The sequence below is a fragment of the Podarcis tiliguerta genome (assembly GCF_965153285.1).
Source record: "Podarcis tiliguerta genome assembly, chromosome: 8".
NCBI classification, from domain to species: Eukaryota; Metazoa; Chordata; class Lepidosauria; order Squamata; family Lacertidae; genus Podarcis; species Podarcis tiliguerta.
Genome location: NC_139541.1, coordinates 21,653,557 through 21,672,001, shown reverse-complemented (window position 1 = coordinate 21,672,001; position 18,445 = coordinate 21,653,557). Strand labels below are relative to the sequence as shown.

The 18,445-nt window shown below is 43.8% G+C and overlaps 1 protein-coding gene across 3 annotated transcripts in view; it reads right to left on the bottom strand.

Annotated features, from left to right (window-relative positions):
• The window catches only part of TP73 (tumor protein p73), a 78,821-nt gene that overhangs the window by 32,078 nt on the left and 28,298 nt on the right, over positions 1 to 18,445 (bottom strand). The gene's annotated exons all lie outside the window — the stretch shown is intronic.

The following is an 18,445-nucleotide window of genomic DNA, read 5'->3' as shown; positions in this document are numbered from 1 at the left end:
GGGTCATGTGGGCAGCATGACTAATCTGCTTTTGGTGCATTGGAACACTGTGTCGGAAACCAGAGTGCACAGAAATGCTGTTTACCTTCCTGCCGCAGTGGTACCTATTTATCTACTTGCACTGGCATGCTTTCAAACTGCTAGGTTGGCAGAAGCTGGGACAGAGCAACAGGAGCTCACCCCATTGCACGGATTCAAACCACCAACCTTCTGATCAGCAAGCCCAAGAGGCTCAGTGGTTTAGACCACAGCACCACCCGTGTCACTCTTTGGATGATTCTTGAGAGACAGGGGATTCCACAGATTTCTTTTGGATATCGTTTTGTTATTCCTGAGTGCCTATATCTATATATTGGATACATCCCTCCTCCAAAGTGGTGTCTTGCACAAAGTCAGTTGGATGCAAATCAATATGTCATAGTAGACCCTTCACTGTTTTTCCTAGACTCTCATGTCCTAAGCCTGATTGGCCATCAAAAATAGATTAACAACATTTGCTTATTGTGCTAGGGCATCATAGTCTCTCTCAGTTGACTTAGGAAGAAACTCTTGCAGAGAAAAACTGCCCAGCCATTGCTCCATCTAGCTCAGGACTGTCCACAATGACTGGTAGCAACTCTCCAAGGCTTTGGAAGGAGTTTCTCTGAGCCCTACCTGAAGATGTTGGGGATTGAACCTGGGACCTTCTGCATGCAAGGCATTGAGCTCCCCGCCCCACTACAGCTGCAGCCCATACCCAGTTGCCAGATCGGATCTCTCCACCTCCCACTCTGCGACCCTCTTCTGGCTGCCTCATAGCAAGATCCACCTCTCCTTATACATTGTAGAAAATAAAAGAGGGTGACAAGGCAGAGACAAGGCAATGAATGTCTCTCTCTCTCCCCCCCCCCCTTTAGCATTTGGAGAGCTGAAGGCTAGCCTTGCCTTGCCCAGAAATATTCCTTCGGAGAAATAACTCTGTGTCCGGAACCGCTAGGTGGATGTGTCTCAACAGAATCCCAACTGATAAGATCCCGTTTATCATCAGCTTTTGACACAGAAGTGTCTAGACTTGAAAAGCACAGGGAGGGGTTTGTCCTCCTTCTTTCTTAAAGGAAATGATCCAAACCATTACTGTTGTTTCCTACTCATTCCCATCCTCATCCCCCCCTTAAAAAGCCACACCCCTAATTTTTCTTTTGTTAGGATTTTTTTTTTTTTTTTTTGCATTCCATTCTCCTCATTAGAGTTTCTCCTCCAGATGTGTTTGGGGGTGCAGCAGTCAATGGATCCTAAGGAAACTGCTACCCTGGAAAGAGGAGCAAGACAAGGGGGGTTGGGGGGGAAGGGAAAAAAATTGCGCCCCGGGCTGCTAATTTCTCTGCGTTCCCTGAGCAAGCAGCTGCAAGGACCCCCTTCCCTGGTTTGGACAGGTTTGGGCAGATAGCAGCAGAGAGGTGATAATAATGCGTCTGTCATTTCCCTTCGACATGTAGGATCTTGCAAACCGCAAATACCGTTAACCAGCTTGGCCAAATCTGTTAGGACGGATCCTGGGAGATGAGAGCACATGCCTACCGCAAAGCTTGGCTCCTTATTTTATTTTATTTTTTCATTATTATGGATAAGAGCAAGACTCACCCACCCACCCAAAATCGGGGTGCAGAGGGTGGGGGCAGGAAGGGAACATTCTTAGAAGGAATTGTGGTCCAGAGCTGGCGGATCTTTACACAATGAGCAGCAGGTTTTGTAGATCTTGCTACCCCTGACACGGACGATGCTGGGCTTGCTGGTTTTCACAGTGGCCGACCAGTTTCCTGTTACGTTATGAGGAGCCTGCAAAGAGGGCAAAGGGCTCTCTCCCGACTTGTGATTCCTAGCAACTGGTATTTAGAGGGATCCTGCCTCTAACAATGCAGGCAAAATGTAGCCCATATCGGCTAGTTGCTAATGATAGCCTTATTCTCCACGAATGTATTTTACTCCCTTTTTAAAGCCATCTGGGTTGGTGGTCATCCCTGATTCCACAGTTTATTCACTGCATGAAGAATTACCCTCCACCTCATGCGTTTCCCTGCTACTTTCACACCATGTCGGATTTTATACACTCTTATCCATTGTCTCTCAGACAGTCAGATAACAAAAGCAACAACAACAACAACTATGTCCTCTCTTATTTGCCTTTCATCTAAACTAAAAAAGAGAGAAGAAACCCCAAGACCAAATGTTGTAACCTTTCATCATAAGAGAGTTGCTCCATCCTCATGATTATTTTTGCTGCCCTTTTCTGAAACTTTTCCATGCTCTACAATCTCCCAACTATGCAATAACCAATGGAACAACTCAGAATAACACAGATAACGGGCACTTTTAGAGAGTAGGGTAGTGGTGGGTGCATTTTGTAATGAATAAAAAGAACGAGCCATTTCATTTTTCAAATACTAGCGGAAATGAATGGGCTTTGTTTTCATAACTCGATCTGTGCTGGGTGAGAGCGCTTAACCATCTCTGTCCACAGTGGAGCTGATGTTAACTCGTCCTAGTAGCTTTCGATTTATTTTCTCAATTGCCCCAGTGGAAGGAAAAACAACAACAAATTAGGCTGAAACCCTAATTCCACTTACTTGGGAGCAAGTCCAATTGAATCTGTGAGGCAGAGGCCATAATGATCTTTAAATACATCTTTAAAACTTAAAGGTTTTCCCCCAAGCTTTCCTTTTTAACTCTGCTCTGTATAATGCTCAGTTTTATTTGGGATATGAAGTTTTGTCTTGTTTTTATCTAGGTTTCAATTTTTTTTGCTAAATTTTAATTTTAATGTCTTTTCATACTTCACACTTCAATATTGCATTAAGCAGCATATTTTAAGAATGCGTAAATTAATAAATATGTGAGGAACAAAATGAATGTGACATTTATGAATGTGAGTTGCATTCAACGTTAGTCCTATACAAAGCAGACCCATTGAAATTAATGGGCATGCCGAATTTAGTTCCATTAATTTCAATGGATGCTGAGTAGGACGCTGTTGGTTATCACCCAGAGTGACCAACCCAATACCTTTCAATTAATGAGTAATAAAAGAAATGAGCCCTTTGATAACAAACATGAATGGCCCTGTGAAATCAAAACCACTTTCCTATAAAGGATAGATATTGCTAGGTTACCAAGATAACAGCCCTGACTACTTTCAGAACAGACTTCACCAACCTAGTACCCTGCAAATGTTTTGGACTACAACTTCCATCAACCCCAGCTAGAATGGCCGTGCCCTATTTTGCACCCTCCTTGCTTGTTTTTGCCTTTCTGGAATATGTCATTGAACTCTGACCATGCTTCTTGCTTGTCTGGATGGAAGATAGAGAGTTGTGTGTGTATGCAGAAACTAGTCTACTATACAAAGGTGAAGTTTACATTCATTGCGCCGCCCAGTATAGCCACTGGACCAACCCATTATTAGCATGTGGCCCTTGGAAGGTTGTCTGGAAGGAAATGTGGCCCCCAGGTCAAAAGAGATTCTCCACCCCTGCTTTATATGGGCAAAACTTTCTAGCTGCCCGCTATGGCCCTGGTGTCAACAAACCCAGGTTTAGAGCGCAAGAAGGTGAACAACTATTTCCCCTGCCTACTGGTTTTACAGATTGTGAAACTGAGGTATGGGGAAAGGTCCCAGAGCGAGCCTGTGTTGAATTCACAGGATCACTCCGATGCAAGGAAAACAAAGCAATTAAAATTAGTGTTGCATTCAAATATGCGAGGCTCTTGTCGAAATCTGGCATGAGTATTTGTGGGAGTTTATGGTTAATGCTCTTAATCTGGCCTTAATGCAACAAGGGATCATCTTTGATCCTGCCCATGCAACTGGAGAGCCTCAACAAGCTAAAGGGGGAGGGGGAAAGGCAGGAATGCCTTCCAGGTGAACTCAGCAACAAGAAAAGCAACCATTGCACTTGGACTTCTAGCAATCGGCGAGGTTCCTTGCTGAATTGGACCAAGGGTCTATCTTATCCCTACACTGGCCAACCAGATGCCTCTAAGAAGCTCACAAGCAGGACCTGAGGACAACAACACTCTCCCCACTTGTGATTAGCAGCAACCAGTATTCAGCACCATGCTGCCTCTGAAATGGGAGGTAATACACAGCCATCTTGACAAGCAGCCATTGATCGCCTGCAATTTATCATCGTTTCTCATTTAGGGCATCTTCAGATAGTCAGTATTTTGCAGGGAGGCTTCAAGCGCATACCTGTTAATTGGGGTTCGTACCGTTAAATTGGATTCAAGTGCTCTGTCACCCCTAGCACAACAAATGCACTTAAACAAAAAGGCATTCGGCAATTAGAAAAGTGACAAGGCAATGGGATCAAAAGGCATGGAATGAACAAACGACCAACACAAAGATGTGTAAACACCGTGAAAGTAAATCAGCAGAAATGCTTGATGTCATATAACAACCAGTCAATAAGGCTGGGCATAGGGTTGCAGCAGTGACAAACCTAGACAGCATCTTAAAAAGCAGAGACATCACCTAGTCAACAAAGGTCTGTATAGTTAAAGCTATGGTTTTCCCAGTAGTGATGTATAGAAGTGAGAGCTGGACCATAAAGAAGGCTGATCGCCAAAGAATGGATGCTTTTGAATTATGGTGCTGGAGGAGACTCTTGAGAGTCCCATGGTCTACAAGAAGATCAAACCTTTCCATTCTTAATGAAATCAGCCCTGAGCGCTCACTGGAAGGACACATCCTGAAGCTGAGGCTCCAATACTTTGGCCACCTCATGAGAAGAGAGGGCTCCCTGGAAAAGACCCTGATGTTAGGAAAGATTGAGGGCACAAGGAGAAGGGGATGACAGAGGACAAGATGGTTGGACAGTGTTCTCGAAGCTACCAGCATGAGTTTGACCAAACTGCGGGAGGCAGTGGAAGATAGGAGTGCCTGGCGTGCTCTGGTCCATGGGGTCATGAAGAGTCGGACACTACTAAACGACTAAACAACAACAACAACAAAGGGTTGCAGCCAACTAAGTCATACCCAAAGTAGGTCCATTGAAATGAATGGACTGAGGTTAGTCACATCAATGAATTCCTGTGTGTCTGCAACGAGTAGGACTAACGCGGGAGACAACCAAGTCAAATCTCTCCCTTGTCTGTGCAAGCCAATCTGGATGAAGGCTCAGTAAAGAGGGTTACCTGGAGGGGCCCAAAGACTCTGCTGGATAAAAACTGGGGTTGCATTCACAGGACAGTTTATTCCATTTTGCATGACATTTCCTCAACTGTCAGGGGCAGCACATGATGCTTGAGGTGCAGCTCCACCCATTGAGCCACCTGCCGTGCCACCTACACAGTGCTGCCTCTGCCATTGGCATTGGTGCCAATTTCCAGCAAGATCTTGCCAGAAATTGACACCACTGCTGGTGCCACTTCTCTGCTGGCACCCACAGAGCTTCCACTGCCTGAGGCAGCTGCTTCGCCCTGTCTAATGGGTGGGCTGGTCCTGCTAACTCTTTTTTTCTTCCAATATATTTTAATAAATTTCCAGCAATTTCACATAAACAACATGACAATGTAACATATACACTCCAATAAATCACGAATGTTTCTTTTGTTTTGTCAACTTTGCATCCCCTTTTCCATTGTGTTTTTTTATTTCTCCCCCTTGCGGCACCCTATCTTCTATCTTTTATATCATAACAATGATTCAATAATCTTTAATTTCTTCTGTTGCTCATAGAACAAATCCTGCGAGTGAATTCATCATACTATGGCCCTGCTAACTCCTGAAATTTCACACAATGTAGAAGTCACCTCCAGAACTATAGAGAATATAGTGCAAGTTTAGCACTCGTTTCCATATTATTTGCAAATGAGTTTTTCCCCCTGGAAGCAAATAACATGAAAATGAGCACTAAAGTTGTACTAAATATTCCTCTATAGTTCCAGAAGTGGCTTTCACATCTCATGAAAGTTCAAATTTAATGTGGAACATTACAGTAAGGGAAAAGTTGTGACAATGCTACAAACTGCCATGTGAATGCAGCCTAGGTGAGACTAACAAAGAGTCTGGGCTATAAGGCTGCTTCACATGAGCATTTCTAAACTGGAAGAAACCAATGTGTGTGCATGATAGCGATTGCTGGATTGCTGGAAATAATTCCCATTTCCTTTTCCTCTCCATTCATTTCCTCTCCTCCTCTTTTGCCCACTTCCTCACTCCAAACTAGGGTTTCCATATTTCAAATCTGGAATCATATTTCAAATCAAAGTTGTTGAGCTCGAAAATATTGACATTTTGAGCTATTTTTTGGGGGGGGGGCACACCAAAAATGACCTGCCAACATGGCTTGCCATAGTTTCAGCTATTTCTGCCCAGACAATGTTTCCGATTGCCAGCTACATCCAGGAAATTCCAGACACATGGCAACCCTACTCCAACCCTTTGGTCTGAATTTGGACTTGAAGCATCTCGAGCAGAGAGTTACATTTATTAAGTGTAGTGTACGCTGATGGCAGAATATAAACAATGCAAGCTAGACATGTTCATTACCCCTTCTTTTGCCTAAAGCGGGAGACAGTTTGGGTTCCGGACCATACAAGGCCACTTCCTTGCAGAACACCAGGGCAGCTCCCAAAGGGAGATCATGATAGAGTTGTATGCAAGTATGTGGAGAAAGAGGACAGGAGGAAGTCTGCCCTCTTCCTCTCGTAATACTAGGACCATCTGATGGAGCGGAATGCTGGATGATGCAGGACAGGCAAAAGTACCTCTTCACACAATGCATAGTTAAATGATGGAACTCACTCCCACAAGGGGCAGTGATGACCACCAACTAACTAAACAAGAGTTAGACAAATTCATGGCAGATACCCATCAGTGGCTACTCTCTGCTATGGCTATGTTCTGCCTCCACTGATGGAGACAATGTGTGCCATTGGATACCAGTTGCTGGGAATCATAGGGAATCACTGAATCATGGAATAGGAGAGTTGGAAGGGACCCCATGGGCCATCTAGCCCAACCCCCTGTAATGCCAGAATCACAGCTAAAGAATCACTGTCAATATGGCCACCGTCAACCTCTGCTTAGAAGCCTCCAGTGAAGTTTGCATTCCCTGCTGCATCCAGCTCTTACTTGTGGGCTTCCCACAAGCATTTGGCTGGTGACCCTGAGAGCAGGACGCTGGGCTAGGTGTCCATCAGGCCTCCTCTTCTTCTGTGTGCTTATGCCCTTACGTTCTTGCAAGTCTCCTCTGCGGCATGCAAGGCGTGGAGGGCCAAAGGTGCTTTTCTCACTTCAAGCATCCCCCATGCTTTTTGGGGGAGTGCTAAAGAAGGGAGGCAGCGCGTCCCACAGCTGCCATTGCTGCTGCCGCGATTGGACTTGAGAAAAATACTAATTATCTATCAGTTACCAGCTGGCTGGCGTGGCAAGGGGAGGGGAAGGGGGGGCATGGGGCAGATATGGCAGCTGCGATCAGCTCCCGGTTTTGACACGTCCAGGCAGCTCCTGCAGGCAGACAGCCTGATAGCTTTGCACATGCTGTCGGGCTACTGACATGCTCCATCATGCCCATGGATCAGAGAGCCAGCTTCTCTGGCCTCCCAGCCACTATGAAAATGAATCGCAAACAGGAGAGTGGCGGCGGGGGGGGATGCTGCCAGGATGTGGGGTTTCTACAAGTTGACCCAGGACCTCAGAGCTGAAGGGGAGCACCCACTGGTCCATGAGTCAGGAGGCCAAAAGGCACTAGGAGGGTGCACCTGCTGCCTTTCAAGAAAGAGCTTGTAGCAATGGGGGCAAGACTAGCCAGGCCCCTCCATCAGCCAGAGAAGGAACAGATGCAGGAAGTGGGACTTCTCCCTCTCTGTCCCATCTGCCAGTTGCCCAGGTGCCTGCCTTCTTATTTAGACAAGCCTACACAGATGTTTTCCTGCCCACCTAGCAGTTCGAAAGCACCCCTAAGTGCAAGTAGATAAATAGGTACCGCTTTATAGCGGGAAGCTTCGTCATGCTGGCCACGTGACCCGGAAGTGTCTTCTGACCTCCATCCTTTAAAGCCCTAAACGGCCTTGATCCAGTTTACCTGAAGGAGCATCTCTACCCCCATCATTCTGTCCGGACACTTAAGTCCAGCTCTGAGGGCCTTCTGGCGGTTCCCTCACTGCGAGAAGCCAGGTTACAGGGAACCAGGCAGAGGGCCTTCTTGGTAGTGGCACCTGCCCTGTGGAACGCCCTTCCACCAGATGTCAAAGAGAAAAACAACTAGAAGGCATCTGAAGGCAGCCCTGTTTAGGGAAGCTTTTAATGTTTAATAGACTATTGTATTTTAATATTCTGTTGGGAGCTGCCCAGAGTGGCTGGGGAAACCCAGCCAGATGGGAGGGTATAAATAAATTATTATTATTATTATTATTATTATTATTATTATTATTATTATTATCCTCCTCCTCCTCCTCCTCCTCCTCCAAACTAGTCTGCTGTCCCATCACCAGAGCTGAAATAAGAATCAACTGTCCACCTGGCCAGATTTTGGGAATGTAATTGGGGGAAGGGCACCTTATCCTTTGCCTCATGAAGCAAAATGTCTTGGGTTAGCACTGGCTAAAGGCTTGTCCACCTCCCCTTTGTGTATCTTCCATTTATTTTAGTGAGGTTTATGTCAAAGAACTTCCTCATCATTGAAAGAGCCCTGCAAAATCAGGCCAATAGCCTACCTGGCGCATCATCCTGTTTTCCTACTGGCCAAGCAGATACCTCAATGGAAAGCCCACAAGTTGGACCTGAGTGTAATTGCAACTCCCCCCTCCTGCAGTTTCCAGCAACTAGAAGCCATTGATAGGCTTATCCTCCATGTATGGGTTGAAACTGTTGTAATATACAGTTACTGACTCACACTTGTGTGCATGAAAGGGTTTTTGAGACTTCTTTTTGACCATTTGTTTTTACTGTGGGGGATAGGTATCCACCACCATTTTTATCTTTTCTTCCCCATCCACCAGATTTGTGCTCAAATCTCCAGAAAGGTTTTATTATTATTATCAAGCAATTTTTTATTTTATTTTTTGCAATTTTAGCAGGGTGGGGTGGGGTGCGCATTTCCAGCATTTTGGGGAAACGTGTTTTTTAACCATGACAGCCCTGAATCCAATTATCTGTCATAATTCCACCCTTGCAAAGCTTACAAACTCCACAATTGTCCATTGCAAAATGAGATTGGAGATCCTTTTTAAAGGCAAAAGGCATATTAAATTGCATTGAGAATCCCAGGCCCAAATGGGACACAGAAAGCAATTCTGCCATGGGGATTGTTATGCAAAGCCTAGAGAACTGCCAGCTGATCCATCTAGAGAATTGTGAAACTGCAGCTGAAGCTTTAAGAAAGCTAGAATTTCCATTTGGATTTGTTAGCAAGAGGCATCAGGCAAAATGGGTGAAGGAACTATTCAGGCTAAGGCTGAATTCTGAAAGAGACTGTGGCAAGCGTGCTAACACCAACTGACCAACTGGCCCTAACAGGCTTTTTTATGACGAGCAAAAGATCTCAGTTCTGATCAGCTCACTAGGAGATAATTTTGGTGCTTTTGCAACAGTGTTGGAATGATGAGATGCCCTGGACAGAGCCATGGCATTTCTGAAAGAACACTGCTCCCCAAAGGATGAAATGTTCCTTTCATCACAAAGAGAGCCTTCTGACTCAAATGACTTCTCCCATTCAAGGCAGAATGCCCTGCCCAAGAGACAGCCTCTCACTTGCTTCAGATGTGGGTAGGAGGGGCACAAGGCCAATGTGTGCTGGAGCAGCAACCCTACTCACAAGGCAACACATTCTAGACAACAATGGGGGAAGCCCCAGAGGAATGTGAACAAATAGAAGGAGACAGAGCAACATGAGCAATATGTTCCTACAGGATCCCTCTCGCAGGATTATCAACAGTGGGTGTTCTTCTCACCGTTCCCATAACAGGAATTTCTTTAAGAGTCTAGAACCCACGAGCAGGAACATTCTGATTTCTAAACAGTGATGTAATGGAGATCCAAAACAAGGGATCCAGAACATTAAGACGCAGAGTAAACGACAATCCAAGAGGCCAACAATGTGGCTGATGTTTTCATCTCCTCCAAGTCTGAGCTGCAACATGCTAAACGTCTCTGCATTAGACAAGAAAGGGTTTGCAGGGCACTTTGAGAAGAAAAAATGCCATGGAGTTCAAGATGGTGTCTTATATGCTGAAGCAAACTTGGATCTCTCTTCCAAACCTCTCTCTCCAACATAAATTTATTCGAAAGCCATCCAAGTTGGTGGCCATCATTATCTCTCATGGGAGCAAATTCCATAGTTTAACTATGGGCTGTGTAGAGAGGTATTTAATTTTGTCTGTCCTGAATCTTCCAGCATTCAGATTCATTGGATGGTCCCAAAGACCTAGTATTCTAAGAGGAGGAAGCACTTCTTCCTGTCTACACCATGCATAAATTGTACACGCCTCTGTCATGAACTCCCTTTGGAACTGCTCTGCTGTTCTCCAAGGAAGCCAGATTTGTGTGGTCAATCACCCAAGCCCATCCTATTGTCCTCAGAAGGCACAGCCTTGCTCCAGCAGGTGCTCTCTGGTAACCTGAGTTCCTCCCAATCTTTACTGAAGAGTTCCAGGGAATTCACCCCCTCAGCAAACGTGATGAAGCCCCCAAGAACACAAAGCTAAAAACAAAACAAAAAAGTTTGGGGAAGAGTACCAAGATGAACCAGAATAACAGAAGGGAACACCCAGGCGCCGAATGATATTTTAATTGCTAAATAACAACAGTTAGCCACTATCATCTAAAAACATTCCATCGCGGAAGTAATACTAATACTAAAACATTCAAAGTCAAAATTTATTGACTCCTTCATACATGCTAGCTTTTTCATTATAGGATTATTTCAGTACTTTGAGGAGCAGATAAATAAAGACAGGATTTGTTAAATCTATTGAATTTATTAAATTAAATTTGGAATGTCTCGAGTAGCATATATAGATTTTTGCAGGACACAGTCTCATAAATATATAGTGCTTTTTTCTGGGAGGATGCAGGGGTACACATACCCCTAAACATTGTGTGTGTGTGTGTGTGTGTGTGTGTGAGAGAGAGAGAGAGAGAGAGAGAGAGTTTAGTAGCAAAAGTTTGCATTACATTTTGCCTCTCTGCAACACTCTGCTGATGGGGCATCTGGGGTGCTTCAAGACTGCCTATATTTTCAGGTGGGATTCAATCACACACTAGCAAATCCAGGTTGTGCAATTCAAGTTGATTTGCACAGCAAACCACCCACCCCACCACCCCCAATAAAAAATTATGGAATAAGAAAAGTGACCAGAAAATGAAGTGGAAAGTGTGGGATAATAATTGCTTAATGCAACATCTTATAGCCTCTCTGCAAACAAATCATAATGAATGCAGAATAAATAGTTCATTTAAAGGTGATCCTAGTTGATCCCCTATTGAGTTATAGAAATTCAGAGCTTGCATCTCCCTATTAGATCGCTGTCCAGTAAGTTCCAGCTAATAAAAAAGCCCTGGGCAATATGTTTAGAATCATAGAACTACAGAGTTGGAAGGAACCTCAAGGGTCATCTAGTCCAACCCCCTGCAATGCAGGACTCACAGCTAAAGAATCCCTGACAAATGGCCACCCAACCTCTGCTTAAAAACATCCAATGAATGAGAGTTCACCACCTTCCAAGGTAGTTTGCTCCACCATCAATCAACTCTTACCACCAGAAAGTTCTGCCTAATATTTAGCTGGAATCTCCTTTATTGTCATTTGAATCAATTGGTTGGTGTCCTCTCCTCTGGAGCAGCAGAAAACAAGCTTGCTTCATCTTCCATGGGGCACCCTTCAGATATTTGAAGATGCCTATCATATCACATCTCAGTCTTTTATTCGCCAGGCTAGACATACCCAACTCCCTCAACCGTTCCTAATAAGGCTTGGCTTCCAGGCCCTTTTGTCATCCTGGTCACCCTCTTCTGCACATGTTCCAGTTTGTCAATATCCTCCTTAAATATATTTCTCTTCAGAGTAGGAACAAGGGAAACAGTGGCCTTTGAAAGATCTCTACTCTCCCCTATTGACTTTCAATAATCAATTCGTTCTGGAGGTCTGTTCTTAACCTGAAGCTGTTCTTAACCTGAGGTACCACTTTAGCTAGTGGGGCCTCCCCCTGCCGCCATGCCACCACAGTGTGATTTCTGTTCTCATCCTGAAGCAAAATTCTTAACCTGAAGTACTATTTCTGGGTTAGTGGAGTCTGTAACCTGAAGCGTCTGTAACTTGAAGCGTCTATAATCCGAGCTATCACTGTACAGGTATCTCTGCCCTAGAATGGGAGGCCTCTACAGCATTCATTAATTTCAATGGGTCTACTCTGAGTATAGCATATTTGAAAGCAACCTTGGGTTGTTGTTGTTGTTGTTGTTGTTTTCTCTTCTGGAAGCACAACCTCTCTCAAACCACCAGGAGGCTGATTATCCCAAACTGCACATTGAGAAATGGAGAAAGATCTGCTTTGGTCCATAGGATTGACTTGGAGAATCTATGTCCAAACTCTTGTGACATCACTGAGTTGCCCTGGACAAGCTGTTATCTCAACTCAGCTTTACCACCAGAGGCCCATGAACTTACAGTGGCTAGAAGCTCCTTTAACCAGATGTGTCAGCTTAACTATAGTACATCAGGCAGTGGTGACCTCCATACTGGATAACTGCAATGCACTCTATGTGGGGTTTCCCTTGTGCTTGACCTGGGAATTGCAGATAGAGCAGACAGGAGTGAGGCCCTGTCAACATGCAATACCTCTGCTCAGATACCTGGAGTGTTTGCCTGCTCATTACTGGGTCAAGTTCAGGGTATCACAATTGGTATATAAAGCCCTTAACAGCTTGGGGAAAGTTTACTTGCAGCATAGCCTTACCCCATGTTTGCCCAGTTGACCGCTTCAATTAGCAGAACTGGCCCTGTTACAGACGCCACATAATACTCATTCTACAATTGTAAGAAATCAATCATTTAGTGTAGGAGCACCTACACGTTGGAACTCCCTGCCTATTGATATAAGGCAGAGAGGCCTTTGTGCTATACTCTTTTTGTCACCTGCTTGAAATATTTTTGTTTTGGCAAGCCTATCCAGACATGCAGAATATTAATAATAAATTGTTGTTATTATTATTTATACCCCGCCCATTTGGCTGGGTTTCCCCAGCCACTCTGGGCAGCTTCCAGCAAAATATTTAAATGCAACAATGCTGACAAGTGTTTTGATCTCATTTTATTTACCAATGTTAATTCTCTTTTAAATGTGTTTAGCGTTACTTTTAAAAAATTGATCATTTTAATATTTCTTGAAAACCACTACTTAGAGGTTTATTGTATTCAAATGATATAGACATTATGCTAAATAATAAATAAATAATGTGCAATCCCAGGATATCTGATCAATGGACACTCTGTCCCTAGCAACACTTACTGAAAAGTATCCCCATTGAGGCAAAACAGCTTACATTCCAAGCAGGTCTTCTTGGGGCAGTCATCATCTCAGCCTAACCTACCTCACAGGGTTGTTAAAATAAAATGGAGAGGAAGAGCGCCATGTATGTCACCTTGAGCTCCTTGAAGCAAAGGTGGGAGATTAAAGCATAGATAGATAGATGATGATGATAATAGATAGATAGATAGATAGACAGATAGATAGATGATAGATAGATAGATTAGATGATAGATAGATAGATAGATAGATAGATAGATAGATAGATAGATGATAGATAGATAGATAGATAGATAGATGATAGATAGATATAGATAGATAGATAGATAGATAGATAGATAGATAGATAGATGATAGATAGATAGATGATAGATAGATAGATAGATAGATAGATAGAGATAGATAGATAGATATAGATAGATAAGATAGATAGATAGATAGATAGATAGATAGATAGATAGATAGATGATAGATAGATGATAGATAGATAGATAGATAGATAGATAGATAGATAGATAGATAATAGATGATAGATGATAGATGATAGATGATAGATGTTAGATAGATGATAGATAGATAGATAGATAGATAGATGATAGATAGATAGATATAGATGATTGATTGATAGATAGATGATAGATATAGATGATAGATAGATAGATGATAGATAGATATAGATGATAGATAGATAGATACATAGATAGATACATAGATAGATGATAAATATAGATGATTGATAGATAGATAGATGACAGATAGATAGATACATAGATAGATGATAAATATAGATGATTGATAGATAGATAGATGACAGATAGATAGATAGATAGATAGATATAGATGATTGATTGATTGATTGATAGATAGATAGATGATAGATATAGATGATAGATAGATAGATGATAGATAGATATAGATGATAGATAGATAGATAGATAGATGATAGATAGATAGATAGATACATAGATAGATACATAGATAGATACATAGATAGATGATAAATATAGATGATTGATAGATAGATAGATGACAGATAGATAGATAGATAGATATAGACAGATAGATATAGATAGATAGGCAAACCACCATTGCACAGAGCAGGCAACATCTCAGATTCTGAACACAATTGCAGTCATGTTCTATGCCTGTTTATTTGGAAGTATGTTTGGTGGGGCTTACTCCCGGGTGAGTTTGTCTAGGCATCTCCACACTGAGATTGCAGCTGCCTAACTGTCTGCAGGACTATAGTCAAGGAAATGTGCATCCAGAATCCATGTGCGTTTCCTCGGGAGTTGGGCTCCATTGAATTCAACGGGGCTACTCCCTAGTGTGAATGGGCAAAACCTGTCTGTTTCAGTTTCTTGTTTTTCCTAACGCAAGCCCATGTTTTCTCCACATCAGCGCCTGAATTCCAATTTTTTTATATACTCCTCATGAAAATTCACTCACATTTGTGAATTCCTGCTAGTTTTTGGTATGAGGTTTTCCTAACGTGCACAGTTTTTGCAAAGCAGTTTCCCCACAGCGCAGCGCATTTTGGTACACCATTTACACCAATATATGCACCCTTTATGGATATCTTTACCCCAATATATGCATTCTGATACGCTGGGGAAAGACAAAGCAAGATTCGGAGACATCCACATTCCGAAGGATGACTGTGTCTTGTTGCAGAAAGTACAGATTAGGTTCACCTTTAAATGCAAACTGAATCATGTTTCTTCCCCCATCATACCTGGCTCCCAGGTACTGTAAGTGTGCTTAGGCTTGTGGTGAAAAATCAGTTGAAATCTTAATGCTAGACAGTAGCATGTAAGACTGGTGATGAGCTCATCCCAACACCTTCCAGTATGAGAAGCGTTTTGTGCGTGCCATTTAACTTGGGCTGGTTTAGAAATATTACCACGATGATTTAACAGCTAGCGGAACACTTGCTACAATATTTGCATGCGTGTGCAGACAATGGGCTTTTATGCCTCAGTGCCAGCTCTCCTTTTAACAACCACTAGTCAATGATCATAGAATTGTAAAGTTGGAAGGGACCCTGAGGATCAACCCCCTGCAATATGCAGCCGTCCCATACAGGGATTGAACCTGCAACCTTGGCATTAGCAGCCATGCTCTAACCTGTTGAGCTATTACTAATCACGTTAAGGTCTGTGCCATGAAAAGAAATTCTGCCTTCCTGTGGGATCCTGGTCACTCTGGGCTGGGCCACTCAGCTAAGGGAGTTCAGTTTAGGGAAGGGAAGACTGGTGGTAGACCACCTGCTTTTCATGCAGAAGAGTGCAGGTCCTACAACCCTGCAGAATCACCAGGGGAGGCTGGGAATGTCCTCTGCCCGAAGCCCTGGGAAGTTGCTGCCAGCCAGTGTCAAAAAGACAGAGCTAGATGGACCAATGGTCTGGCTCGGTATACAGCAGCTGACTATGTTCCTGTGTTTTAAGGAAAGGGCTGTAGCTCAGTGGTGGAGCACCTGCATTGAATACAGAAGGTCCCAGGTTCAATCCCCAAGGATGGCAGAGAGAGACTCCTGCATAGATTTCCTGGAGAGCCACTGCCAGCCAGTGAAGGCAGTACTGAGTTAGAAGGACCAGTGGTCTGATTCAGTCTAAGGTGGCTTCTTATATTCTGTGATGGAGGCTAGGCTTTGCCCAGAGATGGTGCCCTTAACAGCACCATTTTATGGGTTTGAAACAGCTATATGCTGCCTCCTTCATGACAGCTTGCATTGCAGAAATGCAATGGCTATAGTTAGCAAATAGAATACAGATAAGGCAGGCCGACCCACTCAAAATTACGACAATATCATGAAAGGCCTGGAGCAAAGGGAAACCCAGTAACAACCTTTCGAAGGAGAGCCTGCAAAGGGTTGGGGTTGGGGCTGAGTCCCCAAATATCTCAGGAAAGCCTGCAGCATTTGTGGTCTGGCAATGAATTCCAAAGCCACGTGCCTGCCAACGAGAATGCCCTTGTACCCAAATAAACAGTTTACTTAGGAGGAGAACGGTGCTGTGGTGCCCTTGGCACTCTCCTCACCACTCACGATGCATTATCCTGACTGATAAGGATGAGTGAATCTGTCATCTTCAGCTTCTCGGTTTCTTTGCTTAGTCTTAAGTTCAGTTTCCACATTTCCACATCAATTTCCTGATTTTTTTTTCTCTCTCAAAAGAAATCAACAATCACCCAATAAAGTGCTCGTGAAAATTCGCCATGATTTTAATCTGGCCATCTCCTAATATACGCATGCTTGTCTGCAAGTCTGCCTAATATACACATTTTTGCAAAGCAGTTTCCCATAACAGAATACAGTTCTGCATGTTGTTTTCACTTAATGTCATGCATTTTCATGCATGCTTCTTCACCCCAGCCAATGCGCTTTTGGTGCACGTAACTTGGCTGCCTTGAAAAATTCAAAGAAGCGCAAATTTCAAAGGATGGCCATGTTTCCGTTCGCATATTGTTTTGGAAAGCGTGGAACAGGTAGGCTCGGCTTTAACTGTGAAGTGAGTCAAGTTTCTCCTCCATCCCTACTGACAGGAACCATGTGCAAAGGGAGGCTGTGTGTGTCACAGGAGCAGCATAGAGGGATGCCTCTTTATGTACCGTGTCACTTAACCTGAGTGATACCAGAGAAGTGGGTTCAGACCCCTCTCAACCTTGCTGCGGAAAGTGGCTAGTTTGCTTTGTCTGAGAGAGCTCAGTGGGTGACACTTTGAATGAAGCCAGTTCTGAAGGCACAGTCTAAAAGTTACAGCCAACAGGGTGCTCTCTCCAGGTGTTGTTGGACTACAACTCCCATCAGCCCAAGCCAGCAAGGCCAGGGATGATGGGCATTGTAGCCCAACAAAATCTGGAAGGCAACACTTTTGGCTACTGCTAGTCTAAAGGGATATGACACAGCCAACTTGCCATACTTAAACAGAGTGGCTGGAGCCACCCACAGTGGCTGGGGCAACCAAGTCAGATTGTTGTTGTTGTTGTTGTTATCAGGTCTGGTCAGCACATGGATGCAACGCTACATGGGAAACCCCGCCTATGCTGCACTAAGTTGTATGATCAAATATATGTGTAATAAGTGAACAGTAAATGACACATCTGTTCGGCTATGCCCTGCACCCTTTTGCTTGCATTGCGCCAGGTATAATGGGATTTTGGAACTGGCTTGTTGAGAGAGAGGAGGTCACATATAATGGACATACCAGTGACCTAGCTCCCAAAGTTGGACTGAAGAGCGAAAAAGGCAAGATGGTTGTAAGATGCATCGACACATCTGAAAAGTCCGCTTGCCCAATATGGGCAAATGCATATTTAAAAGAAAGCCTATTGTCATGCACCAGCATTTGCGGAAAGGCCATAACTCAGTGGGTTAAGCACATGTTGAACATGGAAAGGGGCTCAGATTCAATCCCTGGCATCTCCAGGTCCTTCAGAAACCCTGGAGGGCTTCTGCCTGTCAGTGTAGGCAGCACTGAGCTAGATGGATCAGTGTCCTGAGTCTGCACAAGGCAGTTGCTTAGGTTCTAAAATAAATAAATAAGATGGGAGTGCATTCCTGACTGGCAAATCCCCAGTTGAAGGACATGAGAAGCTGCCTTATCCGGAGTAGGACCAGTGCTTTCCCCCCTAGAAAAATAGGTACTGGTACTCACCATGAAGTTGTTATAGTAAGTGACACACTTTTTAACAACAACAAAAAATGGTGCTACCCTTGAGTACCCCTTGACAAAAAGCACTGAGTAGGACCATTGCTCAATCTACCCTAGTATTGTCTTCTCTGCCTTGCAGTGGTATTCCAGGGCTTCACTGAATCACAGAATTGTAGAGTTGGGGGGACCTCAAGGGCCATCTAGTCCAACCCCCTGCAATGCAGGAATCTCAACTAAAGCATCCATGGCAGATGGTTATCCAACCTCTGCTTAAAAACCTCGAAGGAAGG